Below are 11,201 nucleotides of genomic sequence, written 5' to 3' on the forward strand. Positions count from 1 at the left end.
GTGCTTGCCTAGCATGCATGAAGCTCTGGGTTCGATTCCTCAGTACTACATAAGCAGAAAAAGCCAGAAGTGGGGCTGTGGCTCAAGTGGTAGAGCTCTAGCCTTGAGTACAGAGAGACTCAGGGACAGTGTCCGGGCCCTGAGTTCAAGCCCCAGAACCAACACACACACACACACACACACTTAAGCCTATAACCCAAGGCACAGAGGTGCCCTCTGTGAAAACCTACAAGGAAAAGCTGCACAAGCGTGAAATATTAGTGAAGATTTTCTAGTAAGCATAGGAAACAAGCAAAGTAAAGCCGCATCCCCTACAAGTAGCAATGTTCCTCAACTTTTACATAGATTAAGACTTTCTGAAAATTCATCATTCACTTGAATGTATTGATCTTTCTTTCTATTTTGTGGGTAGGGGATGATGGAGACACAAGTCAGAGAGGCCCCAGTGGAAGGAGACAGGAGAATGCTGGAATGTCCTGGGGACGTGAACCTGCAGCAGTAGGGCAGCTGAACAACTGCTTGGCCATTTTCCAAAAACCATGACAAATGATCATCCATTGTGGGCTCACAGGAAGGGGCCCTGTGCTGCAGCGTAAGCAGACAACCCACACCTATAACCCGAGCTACTCAGGAGGCTGAGATCTAAGAGTCATGGTTCAAAGCCAGCCCTGGCAGACTCATCTCCAATTAACCAGCAAAAAGCTGGCTCACACCTGTAATCCTAGCTACTCAGGAGGCTGAGATCTGAGGATCACAGTTCAAAGCCAGCCCAGGCAGGAAAGTCTGTGAGACTCTAATCTCCAATAAACCCTAGAAAACTGGAAGTGGTGCTGTGGCTCAAGTGGTAGAGCGCTTGCCTTGAGCTGAAGAGCTGAGGGACAGTGCTCAGGCCCAGAGTTCAAGACCCATGACCAACAAAAAAAAAAAAAAAAAGCTGTAACTGGAGGCACACCTCAAGTGATAAAGAGTATATCAAGATACGAAAAAGCCAAGCAGAAATACAAAGTCCTGAGTTTAATTCCTGGTACCTGCACAAAGAAAATTGTGATGACATTCCTCAACATCTTACTTTGAAATGTAAGTAATTTTTGATAAAATAATGTTTAAGAAATACTTAATAATTTCTTAATCTAAATTAAATAACCAGTGAAATTCAACTATTCAGCAGAAAAATCTTGCATAAGCCATATTTAGTTTAGGTTAAATTTTACTGATCTTGCTTGTTTTTAGTCTTTTCTTTGTGTGTGTGTGGGTATGTTTGCATGTGTGCGCACACATGCCAGTCCTGGGATTTGAACTCAAAACGTGGGCTCTGTTCCTAAGCTTCTTTTGCTCAAGGCTAGCACTCTACCAAGTAAGCCATGCCATGACTCCATTTCCAGCTTTTTTTTTTTTGGTAGTTAGGTGGATATAAGAGTCTCAGGGACTTTTCTGTACAGGGTGGCTTTGAACCACGATCCTCAGATCTCAGCCTTCTGAGCAGACAGGATGACAACATGAGCCACCAGTGTCCAGCTTGTTTGTAGTCTTAACAGAACTTGTTTATTAGTTTTTTTTTTATCCTTTTTCCCATGTCTTACAGGCAGGCATGGAAGGCATAGTTAGCAAGAACAGCAGAAAAATCCCAGTTGTCCAATGGTCTCAGACCCTAGCACTCCACACCACTTCATGGCCAAAACTGTTCATAACAAAGCACAAAAAGCTGGCACTGGTGGCTCACTCCTGTATTCCCAGCTCCTCAGGAGACTGAGGCCTGAGGCTGGCTGGCTGTTCAAAGCCAGCCCGGGTATCTCCAGTTAAATTCTTTGTGGCACTGTGGCTCAAAGTGTCAGAGTGCCAGCCTTGAGCAAAAGTGCTCAGGGACAGGTGCCCAGGCTATGAGCTCAAGCCCCAGGACTGGCAAAAAAAAAATCAAAGAAAGAAAAAAAGAAAACCAGAGTGCCAACCACAGGATGGAAAACCACAACTAAGACCAGTCAATTGGGTTTCAAAACTTATATAAATCTGTAGCTTTTTTTTTTTTTTTGTCAGTCGTGGGCCTAAACTCCGGGCCTGGGCGCTGTCCCTCAGCTCTTCAGCTCAAGGCTAGCACTCTACCACTTGAACCACAGTTCCACTTCTGGCTTTACTTTTTCTGCTTATATGGTACTGAGGAATTGAACCCAGGGCCTCATGCACGCAAGGAAAGCGCTCTACCACTGAGCCACCCTTGTAGCCTTCTTAAATACTTTCCATTACCCATTTATTCTTAGGCCCTGGCCATCCAGAACACCAGCAACAAGAACAATCTTAGCTCTTCCCCCCAGGTGAGAGGGCAGATTTACAGTGGGATTCTTCACCATCAACCATCACCACTCCACACAACTTAAGGTAAAATGTTTACAGAGCAAAAGGAAAAAGTTGCATTTTTATGAGAATCAGAGCTGGGGATGACATAGTCCCAAAATAGAGCTGCCTGTGGTGGGTGTTTGAACTCTGGTAGCAAAGGTGAGTGGCACCGGTGTGTTTTCTAGAACTTTCCTGTCACTAACACAATGGTCAAGAGGGGCACTGGAGCACAGAAAGCAACTGTCTTGAGAACGAGCTCAAATGTGTGGGGTTTTGGTGCTCAGAGGCCGGCCCCAGAGCAGAGCACAGCACTGAAGCGCCCCAGAAACCAGGCCACAGGGACGGCATGGCCCAGTTTCCCTCTATGCGCAACCCCACTCGAGGGCAATAACGGGAAGTTTGCGCTGGATTGTAATTCGGCGAACAGTGTTTGTAAACAATGTGTCTCACAACAGTGACTGCCCTCTTCCCTCCGCTCCTCAGCATGCTCAGGACGTTTCTGCCCTGACTTCCACATCAGCAAGGGACACAGACATCACAGGGGCAGCCTGATGCCTGCATGCAGGGAGTGGGGACCCAGGGGGAGGGAGGCCAGGCTGGCCAGGGGGAGGGAGGCCAGGGGGAGGGAGGCCAGGCTGGTGGGGGGGGAAGCCAGGGGGAGGGAGGCTAGGCTGGCCAGGCGGAGGGACGCCAGGCTGGCCAGAGGGGGGGAGGCCAGGCTGGCCAGGCAGAGGGAGGCTAGGGGGAGGGAGGCCAGGCTGGCCAGGGGGAGGGAGGCCAGGGGGAGGGAGGCCAGGCTGGTGGGGGGGGAAGCCAGGGGGAGGGAGGCTAGGCTGGCCAGGCAGAGGGACGCCAGGCTGGCCAGAGGGGGGGGCAGGCAGAGGGAGGCTAGGGGGAGGGAGGCCAGGGGGAGGGAGGCCTCAGTGCTGAGGTCGGAGCACAGGTTCACACCTCAGCCGCTAAACCTGGGCGGAAACGGAGCACCACGTGCGCATCCGGGATCTGGGGATCTGGTCGCAGCCCTGGTCAAGGTCCCCGCGGGCGGACACCTCGGACACCCCAGGGTGCGGGAACCGGCCGGTCCCGGGGGCAGGGGCGCGAGCCCTCGGGGCCTTCTCCAGCCCTGCGCCAGGAAGCCGCCGGCGGCCCCGCGCGCTCCCCGCCGAGGTGCGCACTCGACGCCGCTGCCGAGGGCGGGCGGCGGCGCGGAGCCTGGGGTCGGAGCCCGGGCGCAGGTGCGCGGTCCCCGCCGCCCGGCCCCACGCAGCGCCCGAACCCCGCAGCCAAACTTTCTTTTGTGTGTAGTCGCCGCCTAGGCCCCCGGGGCTGCGGGGCCCCGTCCGCCCCCATTGTGCGCGGCGCCCGCCGCGCGCGGGGCTGACAGGTCCGTGTACCGGGAAACAAAGACGCGGCCGGCGGGGTCCCGCGGCCGGCGGGTCCCGCGCCCCGCGCGCGCCCCGAGCGCTCCCCGCGCCGCGGGGGCGGCGGCGCCCGCTCCGGCCGGTAATTAAAATGGAGACTGGACCAGCGTCCAGCTCCGGGGGAGACAATGACCCCCGGCGCCGCAGGGCGCGGGGAGCCGCCCGCGCCCGCCGCCCGCAGTTCCGACTCTTGGCAAACTCGGCGCGGGCGGGTCCGGGTCCGGGTGCGGGTGCGGGTGCGGCGGGCGGCGCGGGCGGGGGGCTCGGGCCGCCTCCCGGGGCCGGGCGTTGACGCAGCAGAAATTACCAGCTGGAAAATTCCCGGTCGAGGTGCGGGGGGAGCGCCCGCGGGGCCGGGGCCGGAGGCGCCTGGAAGCCGGGGCTCGCGGCCCCGCGGCCCCCGCCGCCGCCGCCGCCGCCGCCGCGCTCGGCCCCGCCGCCCGCCCCGCCCACGCCGCTCCGGCCCCGGCCCCGCGGGCCCGCGCCGCCCCCCGGCCCGCACCCGGCGCCGATCGCCCCCGGGAGGGCGCCCCCGCGGGGCGGGGCGGGGCGGGGCGGGCGGCGGGGCGGGGTCGCGCCCCGGCTCCCAGGCGGCCGGGGCCCGGGCGGCCCGACCCGGAGCCGGCCCCGCGGCGATGCGCTGACGCGGCCGAGCGGACAATGAGCCGGCGCCGCTTACCTGTGACCCCATGGGGCGCGGGCGCGGGCGGGCGCCGGGGCCGCGGACCGGCGCCAGGGATCGCGCCGCCGCGGGCGAGCGCTGCGTCTGGGCGGCTCCGGCTCTCACGCTCGCTGGAGCCGCTCGGTCCGTCCGCCCGCCCGCCTGTCCGTCCGTCTGTCCGTCCGTCCGTCCGTCAGGCCGGCGCGCGCCCCCGCGCCGCTCCAGCCCCGCGGCCCCCGCCGCCCGCGCGCGCCCCGCCCGCAGACCCTGACCCCGCCCCCGGCGCGCGCCAGGCCGCCGCTGATTGGCCCGCGCTGCGCCCCAGCCGCGGCCGCCGCCCCAGCCCCGCCCCCTCCGGCCGGCCGCCGGCCCCGCCCCCCTCCGCTGGGTCCGAGCCGCGGGGCCGGAGGGGGCCGCGCGGCCACCGGGGCTCCCGCCGCACCCCCCACCCCCGTGGCCGCCGGACGGCGGAAGTGCCGGCTGTGGCTCGCTGGGCATTGTGGGAAGCCCCCTCCCCCGGGCTGCCGGGCGCGGGGGCCGCGCGCCGGGGGTCTCCGGGCCCGGCGCCCTTACCCGTGGGCGGCGCGCGGCCGGCGACCACCTGATGAGGGAGGCGCGCCGGGCGCCGCGGCCCCGCCTGGCTACGGGCCTGTTGCTGGGGACGCGCGCGCCCGGGTCGCGGCCGTCCCCGAGCGCCCGCGAGTCGTCGCGGTGCGCGCGTCCCGCAAACTTCGCGACTTCCTAGCGCCGCGCCGCGGAGAGGCCCCGGGCGCCGCGTCCCCGCCGGCGGGACACGCGTGGCGACGCCCGCCAGCCGGGCTCGGCTCGGCGAGGACCGGGACCCGCTGCCGCCCGCGGGGCGGGGGCCCGCGCGGAGCCCGCACCTCGACGGGCGCCCGCGGCCCGGCCCCGCCCGCCTCGCCCGTCCCCGGGCCGGAGGGACCCAGCGGGCCGAGCCGGCCCCTCGCGCCCGGGTTCCGCGGGGAGGCGGGCGGCGCCGGGCCGAGGTGGAAGCCTCGTGGCGGCGTGTGCGGAGGCCGGGCGCCGGTCCCCCGCGCGGACGCTGAGAGCCTGCGGGAGGGCGTGCCCGGCGAGCCGCTCCCTCAGCCCGCGGAGCCTCCCTCCTTCCCCGGACGGGACCCGCGGCGTCCGCGTCCGGGCGGGGCCTCCGAGCGGCGCGCGCAGCCCGTCCGCGCCCGCGGGGAGCCGAGCCGGCCGCCGGGTGCGAGCCCCGCCGCGCGGGCGGCCCGGGCGCGGCCCGCTGTGCGCCCAGGAGGGGTTCTGCCTCTGTTTGCGGTGCTGGGGTTTGACGGCGAGGCCCTCCCCGGGCCCGTCCGCCGCACCTCCCCGCCGGCCCGGCCCCGGCCCCGGGCCCGTCCGCCGCACCTCCCCGCCGGCCCGGCCCCGGCCCCGGGCCCGTCCGCCGCACCTCCCCGCCGGCCCGGCCCCGGGCCCGTCCGCCGCACCTCCCCGCCGGCCCGGGCCGTGCTGCACATTTTTCAGGGGCGGCCTTCCCAGCCCTTCGGTCCCGCAGGCCGTTCGCCCGAGCCCTGCGGCTCCAGCCTCCTGCGTAGCGGACACCCCCGTGTCTCCTCTGCCTTAGCGTTTGAAGCCAGTGTCTCCGCAGACGTGGGCGCGCGAGTGTTGTCTTTGTTCCTGCTCTTACACACCACAGGCCCTCTACCACTTGAGCCACACATCCAATCCAGCATTTTGCTTGTTAACTAGAGATGGAGTCTTGCGGATTTTTCTGCCAAAACTGGGTTTTGAACCGCAGTCCTAGGTTAAGATTCGAGGCATCCGCCCCAGTGCCTGCAGGGTAAATGGACTGGTCCAGCCACCTTGAGGAGATGCTTCTGCTCTGAGGATCGAAGCCACTGTCACGACTTCGGGGCCTGCCTTCATCCGGGCTAGCATCTGCGAAAACTGTGGGCTGAATTTCAGTGCCCCTCCCTTGCTGGGGTTCCCAGCAAGAACTGGAGCTGTTCACACAACCTGCCCCTCCCCTGAGGCTGTCTGCAAACCAGTTGCTGCTCAGTGCCCTTGGCAGCCCTGCCCTGGAGATATCTCTGGGAACCTGGAGGACGGGCATGTGGGGCTGGTTCAGTGGCACTCTGACTGCAGCATGCACCCCAATGTCCAGGCACCCGTTGAGGTGCCATGAAGACTGGTCCCGATCCTTGCCCTTGCCAAGTGAGTGGAGGAGACAGGTGAATAGGTAGTCGGGGTCCTGCAGGCCAAACCTGCCCAAGTTACGCATTATAGTAATTCCAGAAAGTCACCTGTGTGAGCATATCTAGACGCCATCAAGGGAGACCCCAACGCGAGTGAGGGAATGGACAGTGGGCAGGACAGGCATCCTGGGCACCAAGACGGGGTTACAGAAGCTGCTTAGGCTGTGGATGTGCCGGCCAAAGGCAGCTCCCCAGAACACGCTCTCACTCCCCACCCCACAAAATGGAGGCCATGCTGCTGGCTGGGCCACACAACCTCTGAAAACCTATGTCCACAGACCCCTGTGGCATTTGTCCTACCCCCCCCCATGGCTTCCAGAGGCAGAAAGCTGGGCCAGGGGCTCTGACACCACCGACACCTGCTCCCAGCCTGGGGCTTTGGGGAGGAAAGGCCCTGGAGGAGCTTCAGGAAACAGCAAATGTCTCTGCAGATCTCCCTTCCCAGTGTCCCTTGGGAGCCCCCCACCAGTGCTGGGGGCTTCGGCATCTCCTCTGCATCCGCTGACTGCCCCATCCACCCCCAGTTAGGATCTCCGTGGCTGCTTCTGTCTCCCTCACTGGTCACAGAACCTGCCTGTTTATTCTCCATCCAGGGCGCTGCTCAGCCATCCCCATGGCAACAACCCCTGGAGTCCTTCCCCCTCCCAGGGACCGGTCCAGAACTGGCCCCTGACCTGCCTCCTTGAGGCTCTGACAGAAGGCAGGGAGTGGGGAGATCCTGGGGCCCGCGGGAGGATGTGGGGCTGCTGGGAAGCCACCCACCACACCACACCTCATTCTGGGTCCTGTGGGGTGGAGGTGGCCTGGAGCTGCAGTCGAGCCCGCCCCTGGGTGGAGCTCACCAGGCTGGAGGCGGGCCTCGTCTTGGACATAGCTTGGCAGATCCAACGCCAGCTGGACCCTTGCCCTCCTACCCAGGCTCTCTCCTAAGACCCCTTCCAGAGCGGCACCAGAGGCTACCTGCCAAGCCTCGGCCGCCCCACCCCAACGGTCCTCCAGGCCATGCCCCTGCCAGGCCCCAGCCGCTACTCCAGCTGCCATGGCCAACTGTCACCCCAGCTCCTTTCCAAGCTCTTGCTCACCCCAATCCGCTCTTCCCAAGTGCCACTGCCAACTGCCAGCCCCTGGCTTCCCAAGCTCCCCCCTCCCCCCTCCCCAGGACTCTGCATTCCAGACTTCCCGGTCACTGCCAAGACCCAGCAGCCACGGTGAGGGGAGGACCCGGGGGAATGGAAGTGAAGGAGGCAGGGCAGAAAGCCTTGAGGGGGCTGGAGGGCAGGCCCCAGCAGACAGCAGGGCAGGCGCAAGAAGGGACTGGGGCAGAGCCGGGCTCCCTGACCCCCGTGCCGGCTGCTGCAACCTAGTCCAGGACAGGGACAGGAAGCACCCGGACTCAGGGGACTCAGTCTAGTCAGCCTCCCGCAGGCCGTGGGGTGAGCTGAAGCCTGCCTGTGTGCCTTTCCTCTGAGGGTCTTGTGAAGGTCCCAACAAAAGCCCGAAAGGCACCTGCTCCTCACACCTCCCTAAACCACCCACAGGCTTCCTCAGCTCCCAAAGGACCCAGTCCCCAGGCCTCAACTGTCCCAGGCCAGCCCCGGCTGCCTCCTCTGGGAGGACAGGACACAGCCTCTGGCCACCTCTGCAGGGGCCCGCAGGCCCTCTTCCAGCTCCCTGTAGACCTCGCTTCCCCCTCCATCCCATGGCTCTGTGAGGCACCTCTTCCACAAAGGGACACTTGCCTGGTCCTCCCATGTGGGAACCTCCGTGCCTTACCCTGGGCCTACCAGATTCCGTCCTGAGCCCTGGCTAGCTTGGGAACCTAGGCAAGAGATGTGAGTGGGCTGGGGAGGCTCTGCTGTGGCTCCCAGGAGCAGGCCCGGGCCTGTAACTCCTCAGTAGCACAGAGTGAGTGGCGAGGGCTGGGCCTTAGTCCTGGCTAGGGTTGTCACTGCTCCCCAGGGGCTGCCACGTCCAGGCTCACATTGCACAGACTGATGGCTCTGCAGATAGCACTACTGACAAGAGACACCTGGTGTCTGGTTCTGGAGCTGCCAGGCCTAGCAGTCAGCCCCTCGGGCTGGGATGTACTGGGGAAGGTGGTGTGGGGGCTACGCAACCTGCTGGGTAGGCTGGCCCCAGGCAGAAGGAGACAGCACACCAGGAGATTCCCTGTGTGAAGCACACGTCCTGGTTCGCGTGGCCTGCCCTCCGAGGCTCAGGCCTGAAAGGAGCAGCAAAACGAGGGACCGACCACGGCCCCCTCTGATCTGCTCATGGTTCTCGGGCCTTGCACCGAGAGAGGCGTCTAGGGTCCCTTTCAAGTACAGAGGGGTCCCAGGCCTAGGCAGTACTAGCTTGCTGCCTCGGCCTCTTTCAGTTGCTTCTTTAGCCTGCTCCTTCTGCCCAGGATGGGCTGCAGAGCCAGATGCAACCCCTGTGCTCACGGGAGGCAAGCCAGCAGACAGGTCGGCCAGGAAGTAAAGAGCATTTCCAGTTACGCCAAGGACCTGAGAGGGGACTTTGGGGCAGGGGCTGGGGCTGGGCAGGAGGAGCACGTGAAGGGCGAATGACAGCCTTTACAGTGGAGACAACTGGCACGCACCACGTGACCTGGATGATACGGGTGAGCTGTGGGTGTGACGTGACCAGGGAATGCCTCGTGTTTGTGAGATGTGTCCCTAAAACTCATCACCTGGCCAGTCATGAGGCACCACAGATGACAGGCCCTAGTGAGGGGCTTTCTTCAGCCTTCCTCAGAGCTGTGCAGCCCATGAGAAACAAGCCACGTCTGAGAAATTACCTCTGCCTGGCAGGTGTGACGGCTGGAAGTGCGATGGGCCACGGAACGGGGACATTCAGGATGAGTTACTCTACCAGGGATGTCTCAACGCTGACAGCGAGCGACGACGCTGTAACACCAGACATGGCAGCTCAAGCTTGCAATCCTACCTGCCTGGGAGGTGGAGATGGAAGACTGTGGTTCGAAACTAGGCCAGGCATAAAAAGACTAATGAGATTCCATTTCAACCAATGGCTGTGGTGTGCACCTTTTATCCCAGCTACAGGCAACGTACAGTCAAGAAGACTGCAGTCCAGGTGGGCCCAAGCACAAACCGAGACTCTTCCTTGAAAATAATCAGTGGGAAAGGGTCTGGAGGCTGGCTAAAGGGTGCCCGCTCAGCCACCGCAAGGCCCTTCAATACTATCAAAAGAAAAAAGAACTAAATAACAACAGAAAGTACTAGTTTGTGGCCCTGGTGTTGGAAATTGGACAGCCTTCAGGTCTGTCTCGGCCCATATGATCATTTACAGTTTTAGAAATTGGCTGGATGCCAGTGACTCATGCCTGTAATCCTAACTACTCAGTACCAGCACAGGAAAGGGGAAAAAAAGGGAAAAAGCGGGGGTGAGAATATGAAGGAAAGAAAGAGAATGAAGAAAAGAAAGAGAAGAGGGGGGGGGCTGGGGGCCAGTAGTTCACTCCTGTAATCCTAGTTATTCAGGAGGCTGAGATCTGAGGATCATGGTTCAAAGCCAGCCAGAGCAGAAAAGTATAACTCTTATCTCCAATAAACTACTTAGAAAAGATCAGAAGTGGCTCAAGTGGCAGAGCGTTAGATGAGCACAGAAAGGCTCAGGGAGGGTGCTCAGGCCATGAGTTCAAGCACCAAGACTGGCAAAAAAGAAAAGAAAGAAAAGAAGAGAGAGGGGGGAGGGAGGGAGGGAGGGAGGAAGAGAGGGGTGGGGTGGGGTGGGGGAGGAAAGGAAAGGGGAAAGAAGAAACAATTGGAACTTCAGGACCTGTAGTAGCATGATGTCTACCAGCTCCGGCACAAGGAAATACAATGCTACCAAACTGCCAAATATATTTTATCTCAACTCACATTATCAAGCCATTTTCCACTTTCCCTTTCTGCAAATTTCTACTTTTTACTTTCCTAGCCTATTGTTCCCTTTCTCTTTTCTTGTTTTGTTGTTATTCCAGATAGGTTTCGCATACAGCCCAGTCTGGCCTCAAACTCACAGTCCTCCAGAGCCCTGGGATTACAGATGTGAGCTATAACACCTGGAACTATTTTCCCTCAGTGTCAGCCAGATGCCAGTGGCTCACGCCTATAATCCTAGCTACTCAGGAGGCTGAGATCTAAGGATCATGGTTTGAAGCCAGCCTGGCCAGTAAAGTCCATGAGATTCTTCAGTTAACCACCAAAAAAGCCAGAAGTGGAATTGTGGGTTCAAGTGATAGAGTGATAGCCTTGAGCAAAAGAAGGTCAGGGACAGCGCCCAGGCCCTGAGTTCAAGCCCCAGGATCAGCACCAGGAAAAAAAAAGAAGAAAAAATCTATTTTTTTCTTATGTCTAGATTCACTGAATAGGGGGAGATTTCACTGTTACATGTTCACACTCATTTATAATATATTCCCCACTTTCCTTCCCCTCCATTCATTCTCCTGGTTAGCACAGCGCCCTCCGCTTTTCACTCAGAAATCACAGCCCGCTTCAGCTGCCTTGTCCCGGTTGGCAGTAACTCTGCAGTGACATCTCCACCAGCGCAGTG

General features: G+C 61.1%; 1 protein-coding gene across 1 annotated transcript in view; it reads right to left on the reverse strand.

Moving 5' to 3' along the window:
• The window catches only part of Zbtb46 (zinc finger and BTB domain containing 46), a 52,367-nt gene extending 47,900 nt beyond the window's left edge, over window positions 1-4,467 (reverse strand). The window contains exon 1 of the mRNA XM_042672299.1: window positions 4,429-4,467. The gene's annotated coding sequence lies outside the window, so the exon portion shown is untranslated. The remainder of the gene's footprint in view (window positions 1-4,428) is intronic.
• Window positions 4,468-11,201: the final 6,734 nt, after the last annotated feature.

Source organism: Dipodomys spectabilis, unplaced genomic scaffold, assembly GCF_019054845.1.
Source record: "Dipodomys spectabilis isolate Male_0828 unplaced genomic scaffold, ASM1905484v1 ptg000692l, whole genome shotgun sequence".
In the NCBI taxonomy this organism is placed as follows: Eukaryota; Metazoa; Chordata; class Mammalia; order Rodentia; family Heteromyidae; genus Dipodomys; species Dipodomys spectabilis.